Genomic DNA, 11,798 nt, shown 5'->3' with positions numbered 1-11,798 from the left:
GCGAGTTATAACATATATTTAATATCGTTGGTATTGGTCCACTGCAGCAGCAGAAAAAATAAAAAAAATTGTACTATTATTTATAGATTTTCGAAGCCTCGATTCACTTGAGAATTAGCAATTCTTATATTATCGATTCCGTTTTGTGTTTTGTTCATTAGAGTATATACTATATTTGTTATTGTAGCATTATCTAATTATAGCTACTTATATCATTATTACCTCATTAAATTGATAATTGTGAACGTCCAGGAGAACTTTTATTTTTCTAATATTTTCTTTCTTTGTATAAGTACCCCATAGAAATTCATGGGCTAGAGACTATAGCTACAGCAGGGTACAGAGTGGCCATGGGCCTGTAGAGTGCCTGTGAAACAAAATTGGAAGTCACCATTTCTCCCGAGCTAGCTAGCTTATTAAGGACACGTGTGGCCATTTTTTTACAGCGTTCAATCCTTTCAGAGCAGCACTCGCGCGAGGCTGATTGGCAAATAAAATTAAGATTGAACAGTTAGACGCTAGCGTTATACAATTAAAACGGCATTTGGTTTCAGTAACGTAGGGACGAAGGGCAACAAATATTAGAATTGGATTTACTGACATTATGAGTACTACATACAACACGGAATGCACGTAAGCATATCCGTTCGTCCGTTTATCCGTCTGGCCAAATGTGTAGTATCTGTAGTAAACATTTCCTTTTCGCCAGAATGAAGATATTGCCTAAAAATTTCCAAATTGATTAATGAAGATAATATTCAATGAGGAGCCAAGAAAAAAATATAAGCCGAATAGGAGGAAAAATCCATAACAATTTTGACACGAAAGCAAAGAATTGGTGCAAAATCAGTCGTTAAAAGTAAGGTTAATAGCAAAGGAGAATATAAGAAGTTAAACGGACAATTACAACGGTTTTTCTTGGATCTGAAACCATTTAAATTGACTTGAACCAACAGCATTCATCACTTATGGAGAGGAATTTCAAAAAGGTTGTGTCGTCGGAAACAGGCTACCCGTACTAATTGCATCTAAATAACTAAATGTCTATTTACATGAATTTAAAGTGTTATGTGTTGATCTTACCAGAATGGATAACGCCTAGGATAAGGTTGTTGCACGTATATGCACGACGGAACGATACACATTAGACCAATCAGACGGACAGAACATCATAATACCGAATATATATAATATGGCGGGCGGACTGTAAAGAGACAACAGGCGTGAAATTTTGACAAACAACGCAGGTAGCTTAAGTTTTATTTAAGATTAAATAACTCCTAACCTTTAGCATTAGAGATGTTTGTTAGGAAACGCGATATGAAGTGAGTGGAATTGTCACCAGTACCAGACGCGATCAGTTTAGAGATGAGAGCATCGCGCCACACTTTGTCAAATATTTTTGAGGTATCTAGCGCAATAACCTTTGCTCTGCTCCATTTTTAGGTGATATAGGATTTTAAGATTTCAGCGATCCGATAGTTATAATGTCTACCGCTTTTTCGCTTATATCGTTGTATTCTAAGTATTTATTCTAAGTAGGTGGTAACTAAGAAAGGATTTGTTGTAAACTAGAGGATTCTAGAGATTCTGGAAGAATCTGAAGCTGCACAGCGGTCTTTTTTGCTCCGACGACCAACGTTAAATATATTATCAAATTACATGGAAAAGTTCCTAAACCTATAATTTAATCTAAGAAAAAATTATTTCATTATCTCAAAGGCTTAAGCAAACCAACGATTTCAGGCTGGTAAACCACATGCTTTTTTGCCAAACTCCTTTTGCCCTCTAGCAGACATCCACAACCAAATCTTTTTTTTCGAGAAATCTTATTATTTTATCACCACACAATAACACAGACAACTTCTTCAGCAAACTTCCCAGACGGTAGAACTTATCTGAGTGCATTCGTGCTCGTTATGCGGAGAACCACTCTGGAGGATGAGCCTTAAAGGTGCTTTTACTGCTAATGTCCACCTAGTTTTCCTCGAGCATGAATCTATGATTTAGGGCTTTATTTTGAATTGCTTACGTCAATGTCTTTCTATATGCAATAGCTTTGTACAACATCTTGGCACATTTGCTAATGACATCAAAACCAATTACAAACAAAAATTGAAATAAAAAAAATCGAAATATATCCTTACAGGGCTGATCGCAAAGTATTCAAAAAACAACAATGGAAATAAATGTTAACAACACAAACTCTAGATGTGCTATACAGGAGTGATAAGATAATATGGGAAACGAAGGTAAATGTAGAGGACAGTACAAAACAGCTACAATACAACGGAAGAGACCTTTAGGTGAACTGAAAGGGAAAAATCTAAAAACCCAGCGAATAGAAACCGAAGAATCTTTTAAAAATCTTCAACTATTTTCTCAAAACTTTTTTCTTACAGAAACCATTATCAAGACAAAAGTAATGTAGAACTGAAACTGTAGATTTTGGTTTAGAAAATTTTCTCTAATGTGGCTAGCTGATGTGCGTGTGCGATCTCATAATGAAAGTACCGTTATGAGTGCTAGCGCTCCAAGGAGTACAACAAAAAAATCAATAAATAAAAAACTATTTGTACAGTCATTACCAATGGTTTAGCGAGGAGCATCTGTGTGGCGGTAGATACAAGATTATTATTATTATTATTAATTATGCCAGAGAAATAAATTCTAAGACTAAGCTCTTAAAAGGACTAGCATCTAAGGCTATCCGCTTTTATAAAAAACTCTATCGCACTTGAGATTCGAACCCACGACCATTGACTTGCTAGTCGAGATTCCTCGCCTTCGGCTACTCAGGCGGATAGATACAAGATTACTTGCAGTAGCGCGGATGCTAAATATGATATTGGTTTGATTTAAAGCACAAATAACAACAACAAGAATCAGGAAGTGGTTAACAGCAACTACACTTAGTTAACAATAGGATCTATAAAGTACATAATAAAGAATTACATCTGGTGTGAGGAACATTGTTGCGTTAGCAACTCGAATCGACTTAGTTATGGTAACCATCGTTCAGTAACCTTGTCCGGAAGCAAAATAATAAGTATGCTGGCAACGAGTAGCCGAAAAAAATAATTTTGATAAATGGCAATATAACCTCTTACTGAACAACAGCAATGAGGAGTTTCTTCACCATCTGTACACTTGAAGTGGCGCGAATTTTCAAAGTGAACTGAATGCAATAAAAGCACAACTAAATAAAATAAATCAGCTTAATGTAATGCAAAAATCGATGGAGATTTGCAGAAAACAAAGAAGGATAACGACGAATATGAGATGAAAGTATTAGAGAAGATGTCATTATGAATGGCAATGCCTTGAAACATGTCTATATCATTAGAAAGAAGTGTGGCGCCAAGATGAATACGATGGTAGCAAACTTTATCCAAAAATCCACGAAACAGAGAATTATATTGCCAAAATACAAATTAAAGGAAAAAGGGGGATACACAACATGTCTATATTAATCATTTTCTGAGTAGAGAGACACTATCATTATTGAACCACTAAAGTCCTTAAAAACTGTTGGCTACCTCAATGTATATGCTACGAATGGAAAAATTTTTGTTAAAATGAGCGAGTTGTCTAAACTCAAAATGGTTAACAATCAATTCGACAAGCTTTTGCTGAAGTCAACCAGGGTCAGAGCAAGATCTCAAAGACAGGATGCAAAAGCAACGGTGATTTTTGGTGAGAATGAAGTAGAGGTAATCAGCAATTCCTCAGTTAAATTACCAATCTAATCGTAATTACATAGTTTGAACTATCCATATTTGCCAGTACCTTCTCAATAATTATTTTAAATCCTTAGATTCATTCTAATTGCCTTCGCATAAAGTACCTGTTGTGAAAGATCTTTGTATATTAACGATTAGCGTTAGAAGGATCTCATCAATTACTAAATTTAATAGGTTTAAAACCTTAACAGCAAAATTGCCTACATTGCCTTCAATTCTCTGTACACAGGAAACATAGTTTCAGAACAATCTGTTGAAATTGTTCAGCATGCTCCACTACAAAAGCATACACTGTTGTAGAAATGATGATGCGGACGGCTCTCTAAGTTAGAGAAACCACTAGCTTCTCCGTTGACGTGTTATCGTAGATATCAAAAGTGTACTGCCAGGAAATTTTATAATTCCATAAATTATATTTTGGAACGTTTTAACAAGTTCACTCATATATTTGGCGGTGTCTCAAATAAAAATCTCTTGTAATCTTTAACATCACTGGAGTTTATTGCAATTATGCAATCCTCTCATCGCAAAAGGTGCCACTCATTTATAACGCGTGGTAGGATGGAAACTTATCGGCTAATATCTATTTTGTCTACAATTTATAAAATATTGGAAAAGATACTCTACACTCAATATTCGTGGGAAATGAAATCTGGTGGCAGAAAATCTGTAGTTTATTTAGTTAACCATATCTGTGAATGCTTGGAGAATGATTATTCTAGGTCGGATGTCTTACGATTTTACGAAGGCATGATGGACCATAATATCTTAATTGAAAAAATTTATTTTTATGGCCCAAGTGGAAGGCAGCGTACATTTTCTAAAATCTATCTTACCAAAACGAAGCAATGAACAGTGTCCAATTGTAGTACAGCAAGAAAGCATTGCGGGACTATTATTATTCCTGATTTATATGAATGATATACATAATATTGGATTACACGGTGAAATAGTTACATATACTGACGAGTTATGTGTCCTCTACCCATACATAAAATAAAACCCCCTCTAACTCTAAAATGAACGTTAATGTTTCCGATATTGTTGAGTCGGTTGGTAACAAAGTAGTTACAAACAAGCTGGTATCTCCGCCCAGGGCCGCCACTCCCTCTAATCAAGCGCCATCGCGTAAAAATACTAAGGAGAAAAATAAATCATCCTCTCCCCCTGGCTGTTTGAATGTGAACGCTGGGCAAGTCGCGCAAGCTGCTGATGCAAGGGCGATAACGCCATCTATATTCTCCCCAACTCTAAACTCCCCAACCGCGAACCCTCCTGTTCCAACTAATGATATTTGCTTGACGGCAGTTCCTCCCAGAAAAGCAATATTTGTGTCAAGACTGGCATCTGAAACATCGGTGGATAACATAACAAGTTATCTGGCGGCGAAAGTCCCATCAGTCAACTTAAAGCGCGTTAGCATTTTCAAAATGGCTCCTTTTCAATCTAGGGCAATCTCCTCTTTTAAAATATTAGTTCCGACTGAAAACAGTGATATGTTGTTAAACCAACCACTGTGGCCAGTAGGCTCCTCGATTTAGGAATTTATCCCTCGAGATAGTCCCCGTAATACCAAAGCAATAGTATTGTCGCCTTCAAAAAACTTAATGTTTTTTCAGGCCCATTATCTCTCATATATCAAAATGTAAGGTGCCTTAATTCAAAAATTCGTTCTACTTTTTTTAAATTCAGTGAGCACGGAGCTTTTTGTTTGGCCTTCACCGAAACTTGGCTAAAACGCGATCTTCATTCGTCGAAATTTTTTCACAATTCTCTCCAAGTCTTCAGAAATGATCGAGCGAATCGCATTGGTGGTGGTGTATTAATTGCCATATCCGCGTCAGTAACGATTTGGTTGTTGCATTGGGTGACTTCAACTTGCCTCAAGTCACTTGGTGTAGCAGTGATAATTCTGGCTGTTTGATTCCTACTTCAACGTCTGATAGGGCTGTTGTGTTCTTTAATGAATTGTTTGATCATAATTTGGCTCAATATAATCGTACCCCTAATTGTAATGGTAGATTGCTTGATCTCTGCTTTGCCAACTTTCCTGAGATTAACGTAAATCGTTGCCCACCTTTTAGTTTACCTGAGGACCCTTATAATCCATCAATGTGCATTTCCTTGCAACATATGCATGACGTTTCGTTGAACTGCCTTAATGTGCCAAATCCAACTTTTTTATATAAATGTTATGATTTTCATAAAATCAATATTGTATTGCTAAAACATCGTCTTTTCCATTTGAGGCTTGATTTCTCAACAGGTAATATTGGAAACTTATTGTCATCGTTCTACAATACATTAAATCTAGCTATTGCTGCATTTACTCCGATTAAGCAGTGCCGACCTCAAAGCAGGTGTCCCCCCTGGTTTAATAAGACAATTAAATATTGTAAGAATAGATAAAACTCGCTGTTCAAAAAACATTCGAAAAATGGCTCTGCGCTCGACTATTTCGCTTACTCGGTGGCGAGGCATAGATTTAAGTCCCTAAAACCACCATTATTACTGCAGATACCTTCAGTTCATTAAAACCTCCCTGTTTGCTAATCCTAAATACTTTTTTAAATTTGTTAACTCTAAAAGACAAATTTCCATATACCCCTCTCATGTTTCTTTAAATGGCTGTGATTCCTCGGGTGGTTTTGAAATCTCAAATCTGTTCGCTGAGTATTTCTGACAAAACTTTTCGATTGCTAATATCGATTTATCAGCAGACTACCCATATCCTATAACTAACTCTGTCTCGATTCCTAACTTGGTAATATCGGAAGATGACGTTTTTAAAGGGTTGAGTTGTCTAAAATTTTGTTGTGCGCCAGGACCTGATTGAATTCCATCATGTGTACTTAAATCTTGCGCTGTCGAGTTATGTGGTGTGATCTCAAAGATTTTTAACCTGTCCTTGAATTTAGGTGTTTTCCCTTCGTGTTGGAAGAGTAATTTCCTTATTCCTATCCACAAGAGTGGAAGTAAACAATTTGTTGAGAACTACAGAGGCATAGCCAAATTGAGTGTCTTGTCCAAGTGGTTCGAGCAAATTGTGGCTCAGCATTTGGCCTTTGCCATTAATTCGTATGTTTCTCCGAACCAGCACGGCGTTCGGAAAGGGCGATCTAGAGTCACTAACTTGTTAGAGTTTACTTGTCATGTTTTCAAGGCTTTTTCTAGTAGCTCTCACACAGATGTGATATACACTGATTTAAGCAAAGCGTTTGATGTGGTTAACCATAACTTACTTATTTTTAAACTCCAAGCATCTGGCTTCCTTTTCTATTTTGTGAAATGAATAAGCTCTTATCTGCACAGCAGATCCTTCAGGGTTTTTTTCAACTTTATCACCTCGGATGAATTCCCCGTTATATCTCAAGGAAGTCACTTAGGTCCCATTTTATTTAATTTATACATTAACGATCTTCCATCGGTAGTTAATTCCAGCTAGATCTTAATATATGCGGATGATGTGAAACTGTTTCCTCCTTCCCTGTTGAAACGCAATCACATCAGCTTCAAGGTGACTTGGATAATTTTGTTGCATGGTGCTCTGTGAATCTTCTGAAACTAAATCTGAGCAAATGTAAGAAACTTTCTTTCTCAAGAAGAAAGTCATTCATTACTCAGTATTTCATAGATTCGCATACGTTGGAGGACGTCGATTCGATCACAGATTTAGACGTTCTCTTTGACCATAGGGTACGTTTCAACTTGCATATTGAGCTCTCGATAAGCAAAGCTAGGTCCGCGCTTGGTTTTATAAAAAGTTGTCCAAAGAGCTTGATGATCCCTACATTACGAAAAGGCTGTATATGTGTTTGGTTAGATCTATACTTGAGTATGCTTCTGTTGTGTGGTCTACTTCATATAGGTGCTACGTAGATTCAATTGAATCTGTTCAAAAGCAATTCTTGCTGTTTGCCCTTAGAAATTTGGGTTCGGATCCAATTGCCTCTCTTCCTCCCTATGAAAATAGGTTGCTTCTGCTGTCCTTACCGTCTCTTGAGAAACGTAGGTTTCTTCTTGGCGTTTCCTTTCTAATCAAAGTAATAAATTGTGCTATTGACTCGCCTTTATTACTTGGTGAAATAAGCTTTAATGTCCCTAACCGCTTCTCTAGGCATTTTATCTTGGTTAAGCTTAATCAGTGTAAATTTAATTATGAGCTGTTCAATCCGCTCAGAGTAGTTTGCAAGAACCTAAATGACGTCTATCACTTATTCTCGTATCGGACTCTTTAAAATCCATTAAAGCAATATTGCTTAATACGCCCGATTTACCTATGTCTTACTTAAACTAGCTTTTATCCTTAAAAGTCGTTACGATTGGAAAATGAAGTGTTGTTAAGTATTATTGGTTGCCAAACTTATGCATATTTGCATAAGGGGGTTTATGTTTGTTTAGGGGTTCATTTGCAATTTGGTCCTGTACCGATTGTAAGTGTGGCTCTATGCTGGTTGTGTACATGCTTTTTTTCTTTTTTTTTCCTTCTTATTTGTTTTATTGTACTTATACTAAGTTTTATTATTAAATTAATATAAGTTTTCCTTTAAGTGTAATTGAACTCGACTCTTATTTGCTTAGCTGAGTTTCATGTATAAGTAGAATTAAAATAAACAAATAAACAAATAAATAAATAAACAGAGCAGAACAATGGCATCGTCAAATGCATTTATATTGAATCCTCTCAAATGCAATTACCGTCCGCTGCACAAAAAAATGAGCGATCATATTTGGTGCCTTTAATGCGAGACCGTAATGATTGTTATATTGTAGAGGCATTAGAAACAGAAATAAAACTAATACTGCCTTTTTTTTGGTTTTAGACAAACTAAGGCGCGCATTTGATTGTATTAGGAAATGTCAACCGCAGTTCATTTCCGCTCCGTAGTGGATTTGCCAGTTTCATCTTTAGTGAAAGTTCTTGAGGCATAAGAGACAGGAAGCTGTTCTTTCTTGCGTTATTACTGCGATGCAAATGTACTTGTTGTTGTCTGCCATTTTACAGAATTTTTTCAAATCTACGCCCGGCATTAGAGTTGACTTTACTAGGTCGCCCCTTGAATACTTAAATGCCTGATTACATGCTAGACACCATTCGAATGCAATTTTCTTTTTACGAAGTTTTGTTAAAGTCACGCCAACATTCTGAAAAAATTTGATGAAACGCTTATAGTAGTTGCAAAATGCTACAAAACGTCTCATGCTGTCTGCATCGTTTGGAATTGGGTAATTTCTGATGACGTCACATTTACTATCGTCGGGAAGTATTCTCTTATCAATACGTTTGTGACCTACGACTGTTACCTTATACATGAACAAATAACATTTCTCTGCATTTAATTTCAAATTATGTTGCCTACACACTTACAAGACATAACTTAAATTTTATTAAATGCTTTCCCAAATCACTTATTATTACTGAATTGTCCATATAAAAAACCGCTCGAAAAGGTTTTAAATTAGAGAAAGCGAGGGTTAGTACATATAGAAGTCGCGTGTAGCGATTTGAACGATTTCTCTTTAACGGAAACAGTATATTTTGTGAGTTTTCCTCAAGTTCGATTTAGTGACCGGTTCAAAACATGAAAACTATTGTATTCTATCTAATTATGTAGTATATATTATTGTTGTTGTTATATGTATATATTTTGTTTTGTGCATTTTTTTAAAAGCGATATGTCGGTGTCGGCACCAATTTCTACCAATAATGTCACTGGAAAGTACTAGTGGAATTCTTATTTCTATAAAATTACCCAAGCTGAGATTTTTATAATATGTACTGTTGCACGATAGTTCACTAATTTTTGTGGCATGTTCTCGAATTATTGGTTGTGCTGTTGCACTGGGTTGTGCTCACGAAAGCTTTTTTACCGTTCCCTAATAAACCCCAATGAGTAGGCTTGTTCATATTCCAAAGGGTGAAGTATGATTGTCCGAGTTCCGGGTCGGAGCTTGCTGGTGCTTTCTTCAAAAGACACTATGCGTTATCAAATAATTAGAGGTTACGAAAAGGTTGTGTTAGCTATATAAATTATTGGTTGTTCCCGATATTTACATACTTCCTCGTCGGATATTTTCTGTGCAATAATTATATTGCAAGCATTAAATGGACGACGCTTAAAACAGTTAATACCGTTTGTACCAATTGTAGTAAGAATTCTAGTTATCACGTAGAGCTTAGTGCTTTAGCATTGTTAATGACGTTTTCATTAGAGCTACAAAGTTTCGCTTATTTAGCTCCCATATAGAATAAAAAAAAAGTAGCCACTTACAGTGCACTGTTTCAAGGTCCTCTCTTTCCTACTCTTATTTCGAGAAATTTTGATACAACCATGTACTGTTTTTAAAGCATCTTTAATAAGGAGCCTTAAAACACTGCTCGCTTATTATTCATTTTCGAATAATAGTTGTACTTATTTAAAATATAATTTTAGCATAAATTTAATATTATAAGTGCTAATATGTTATCTATATATATGCTATGTTTGTTGGATATTTTTTGTAGATTATACTTGCTGTGCACCTTGTATCATGACATTGTGTGCGGGTGTATTTGTAGCTCTCACTTTGTTATTTCACTTTGGCTTTAAAATTTACAATATTTCTGGTTCTAAGCCCTCTCTTGTTTGTTTCGGGTGGAAAAGTGTTTTAACGCGCATTGAAAACGCGATGACTGCAAATCCTGTCTGTCTGATGAATAACGGAAGCAGACTTCAACAATTTGTTTAGAGCAATTGAACTTCGCCACTTCATTAGGATTGGAGGCTGAGAAGACGGATGTACGTGCCTTTGCTGAACTAACTAGTTCGGAAATGGAGGGTTTGTATTTTAACTCTTCTTAGACATTACAATTAGAAGAATAGCATGTACTTCTCCTTAAAGTACGGAAAGACGAAAACTTTTTGAACGGGTCCTGGGCCATTCTTCACTCTATCGTACCTATTGGTCTCCTTCGGCCCATGAAATCTATGGAGACCCAAAACTGGGTTTGAAAGACCCCTAACCCCACTTTCTTCTCATAAACCAAAATTTAGATAATGGACATTTTTATATACTTATTTCATTCTTTTTTCATATCTATTTTATATGATACTAACAGAAATAAACCATCAAATTTATACAGTGACATTAATATTTTTGCAAAAAAAAAGGAATAATAAATTGTTTAGTTAATAAGCGGAATATACCCAAAAATATGTAAGTGTTTACTATTTAGATAAAATGTAAACAAAGTAGGTACATTTAATTTTTCTTTTGTTTTTCGCATATCGCTAAGTGCAAAGTAAAGAATAAAAATCGGTTGAATTAGCTGCCATCATGTTTATTCTCCCTGCTCTAAAACGTTGTCTGCATTCGGGAATTCTTTTATTGGTTATATAAAGCTCACAACAATAAAACTGCTTTGTAATATATTAGTTTGGGGAAAAAGAAATCCATTATTTTTATATGAACTTCAGGACTTTATTTAACATGCTTCGCATTGTCCGATTTGCACCGTTTTGTTGTATGATTTGTTGCCATTTTAAAGGTAACTTCAAAATGCCTCTCTCATAGAAGTCCTAGTCTCTATTTGCAAAAAACTCTAGTAGTCGATTTTCACAATCCTCCCTAGATTCCAATTTTTTATCATTAAAGAAATTTTGCAATGCAAGAAAAAGATGACTTGGCACCAAGCGATCTTGGTGCCAAGTCCGGACTGTGTGGCGGATGCATTAAAATAGATGTGTGTGGCCTAGCGTTGTCCTGGTGGTACACGAGACCTCTCCTGTTGGCCAATTCTCGCCGTTTCTGGTCAATCGCTATCTTCAAACGGTCCAGTTGTTGACAGTAGAGATCAGAATTTAGCGTTTGGCCATATGGAAGCAACTCATAATAAATAATCCCCTTCCAGTCCTACCAAATGCATAGCAATGCCTTCCTGGCCGTTTGAGGTGCTTCACCGCTCTTTGACAACGATCGTTTTCGCACAGGGTTATCGTATGTGATCCATTTCTCATCTCCAGTCACCATCCGTTTAAGAAATGGGTCTATCTCATTCCGTTTGGCCAAGGCTTC

The 11,798-nt window shown here is 36.1% G+C and overlaps 1 pseudogene; it reads left to right on the top strand.

Annotated features, from left to right (window-relative positions):
• Nucleotides 1–2,239: 2,239 nt before the first annotated feature.
• On the top strand, nt 2,240–3,749 carry LOC119643014 (annotated as a pseudogene).
• The last annotated feature ends 8,049 nt before the right edge of the window (nt 3,750–11,798 follow it).

Source organism: Glossina fuscipes, unplaced genomic scaffold, assembly GCF_014805625.2.
Source record: "Glossina fuscipes isolate IAEA_lab_2018 unplaced genomic scaffold, Yale_Gfus_2 308, whole genome shotgun sequence".
Lineage (NCBI taxonomy): Eukaryota > Metazoa > Arthropoda > Insecta > Diptera > Glossinidae > Glossina > Glossina fuscipes.
The sequence above is the reverse complement of the archived record's forward strand: the minus strand, read 5'-3'. Positions and strand labels throughout refer to the sequence as shown.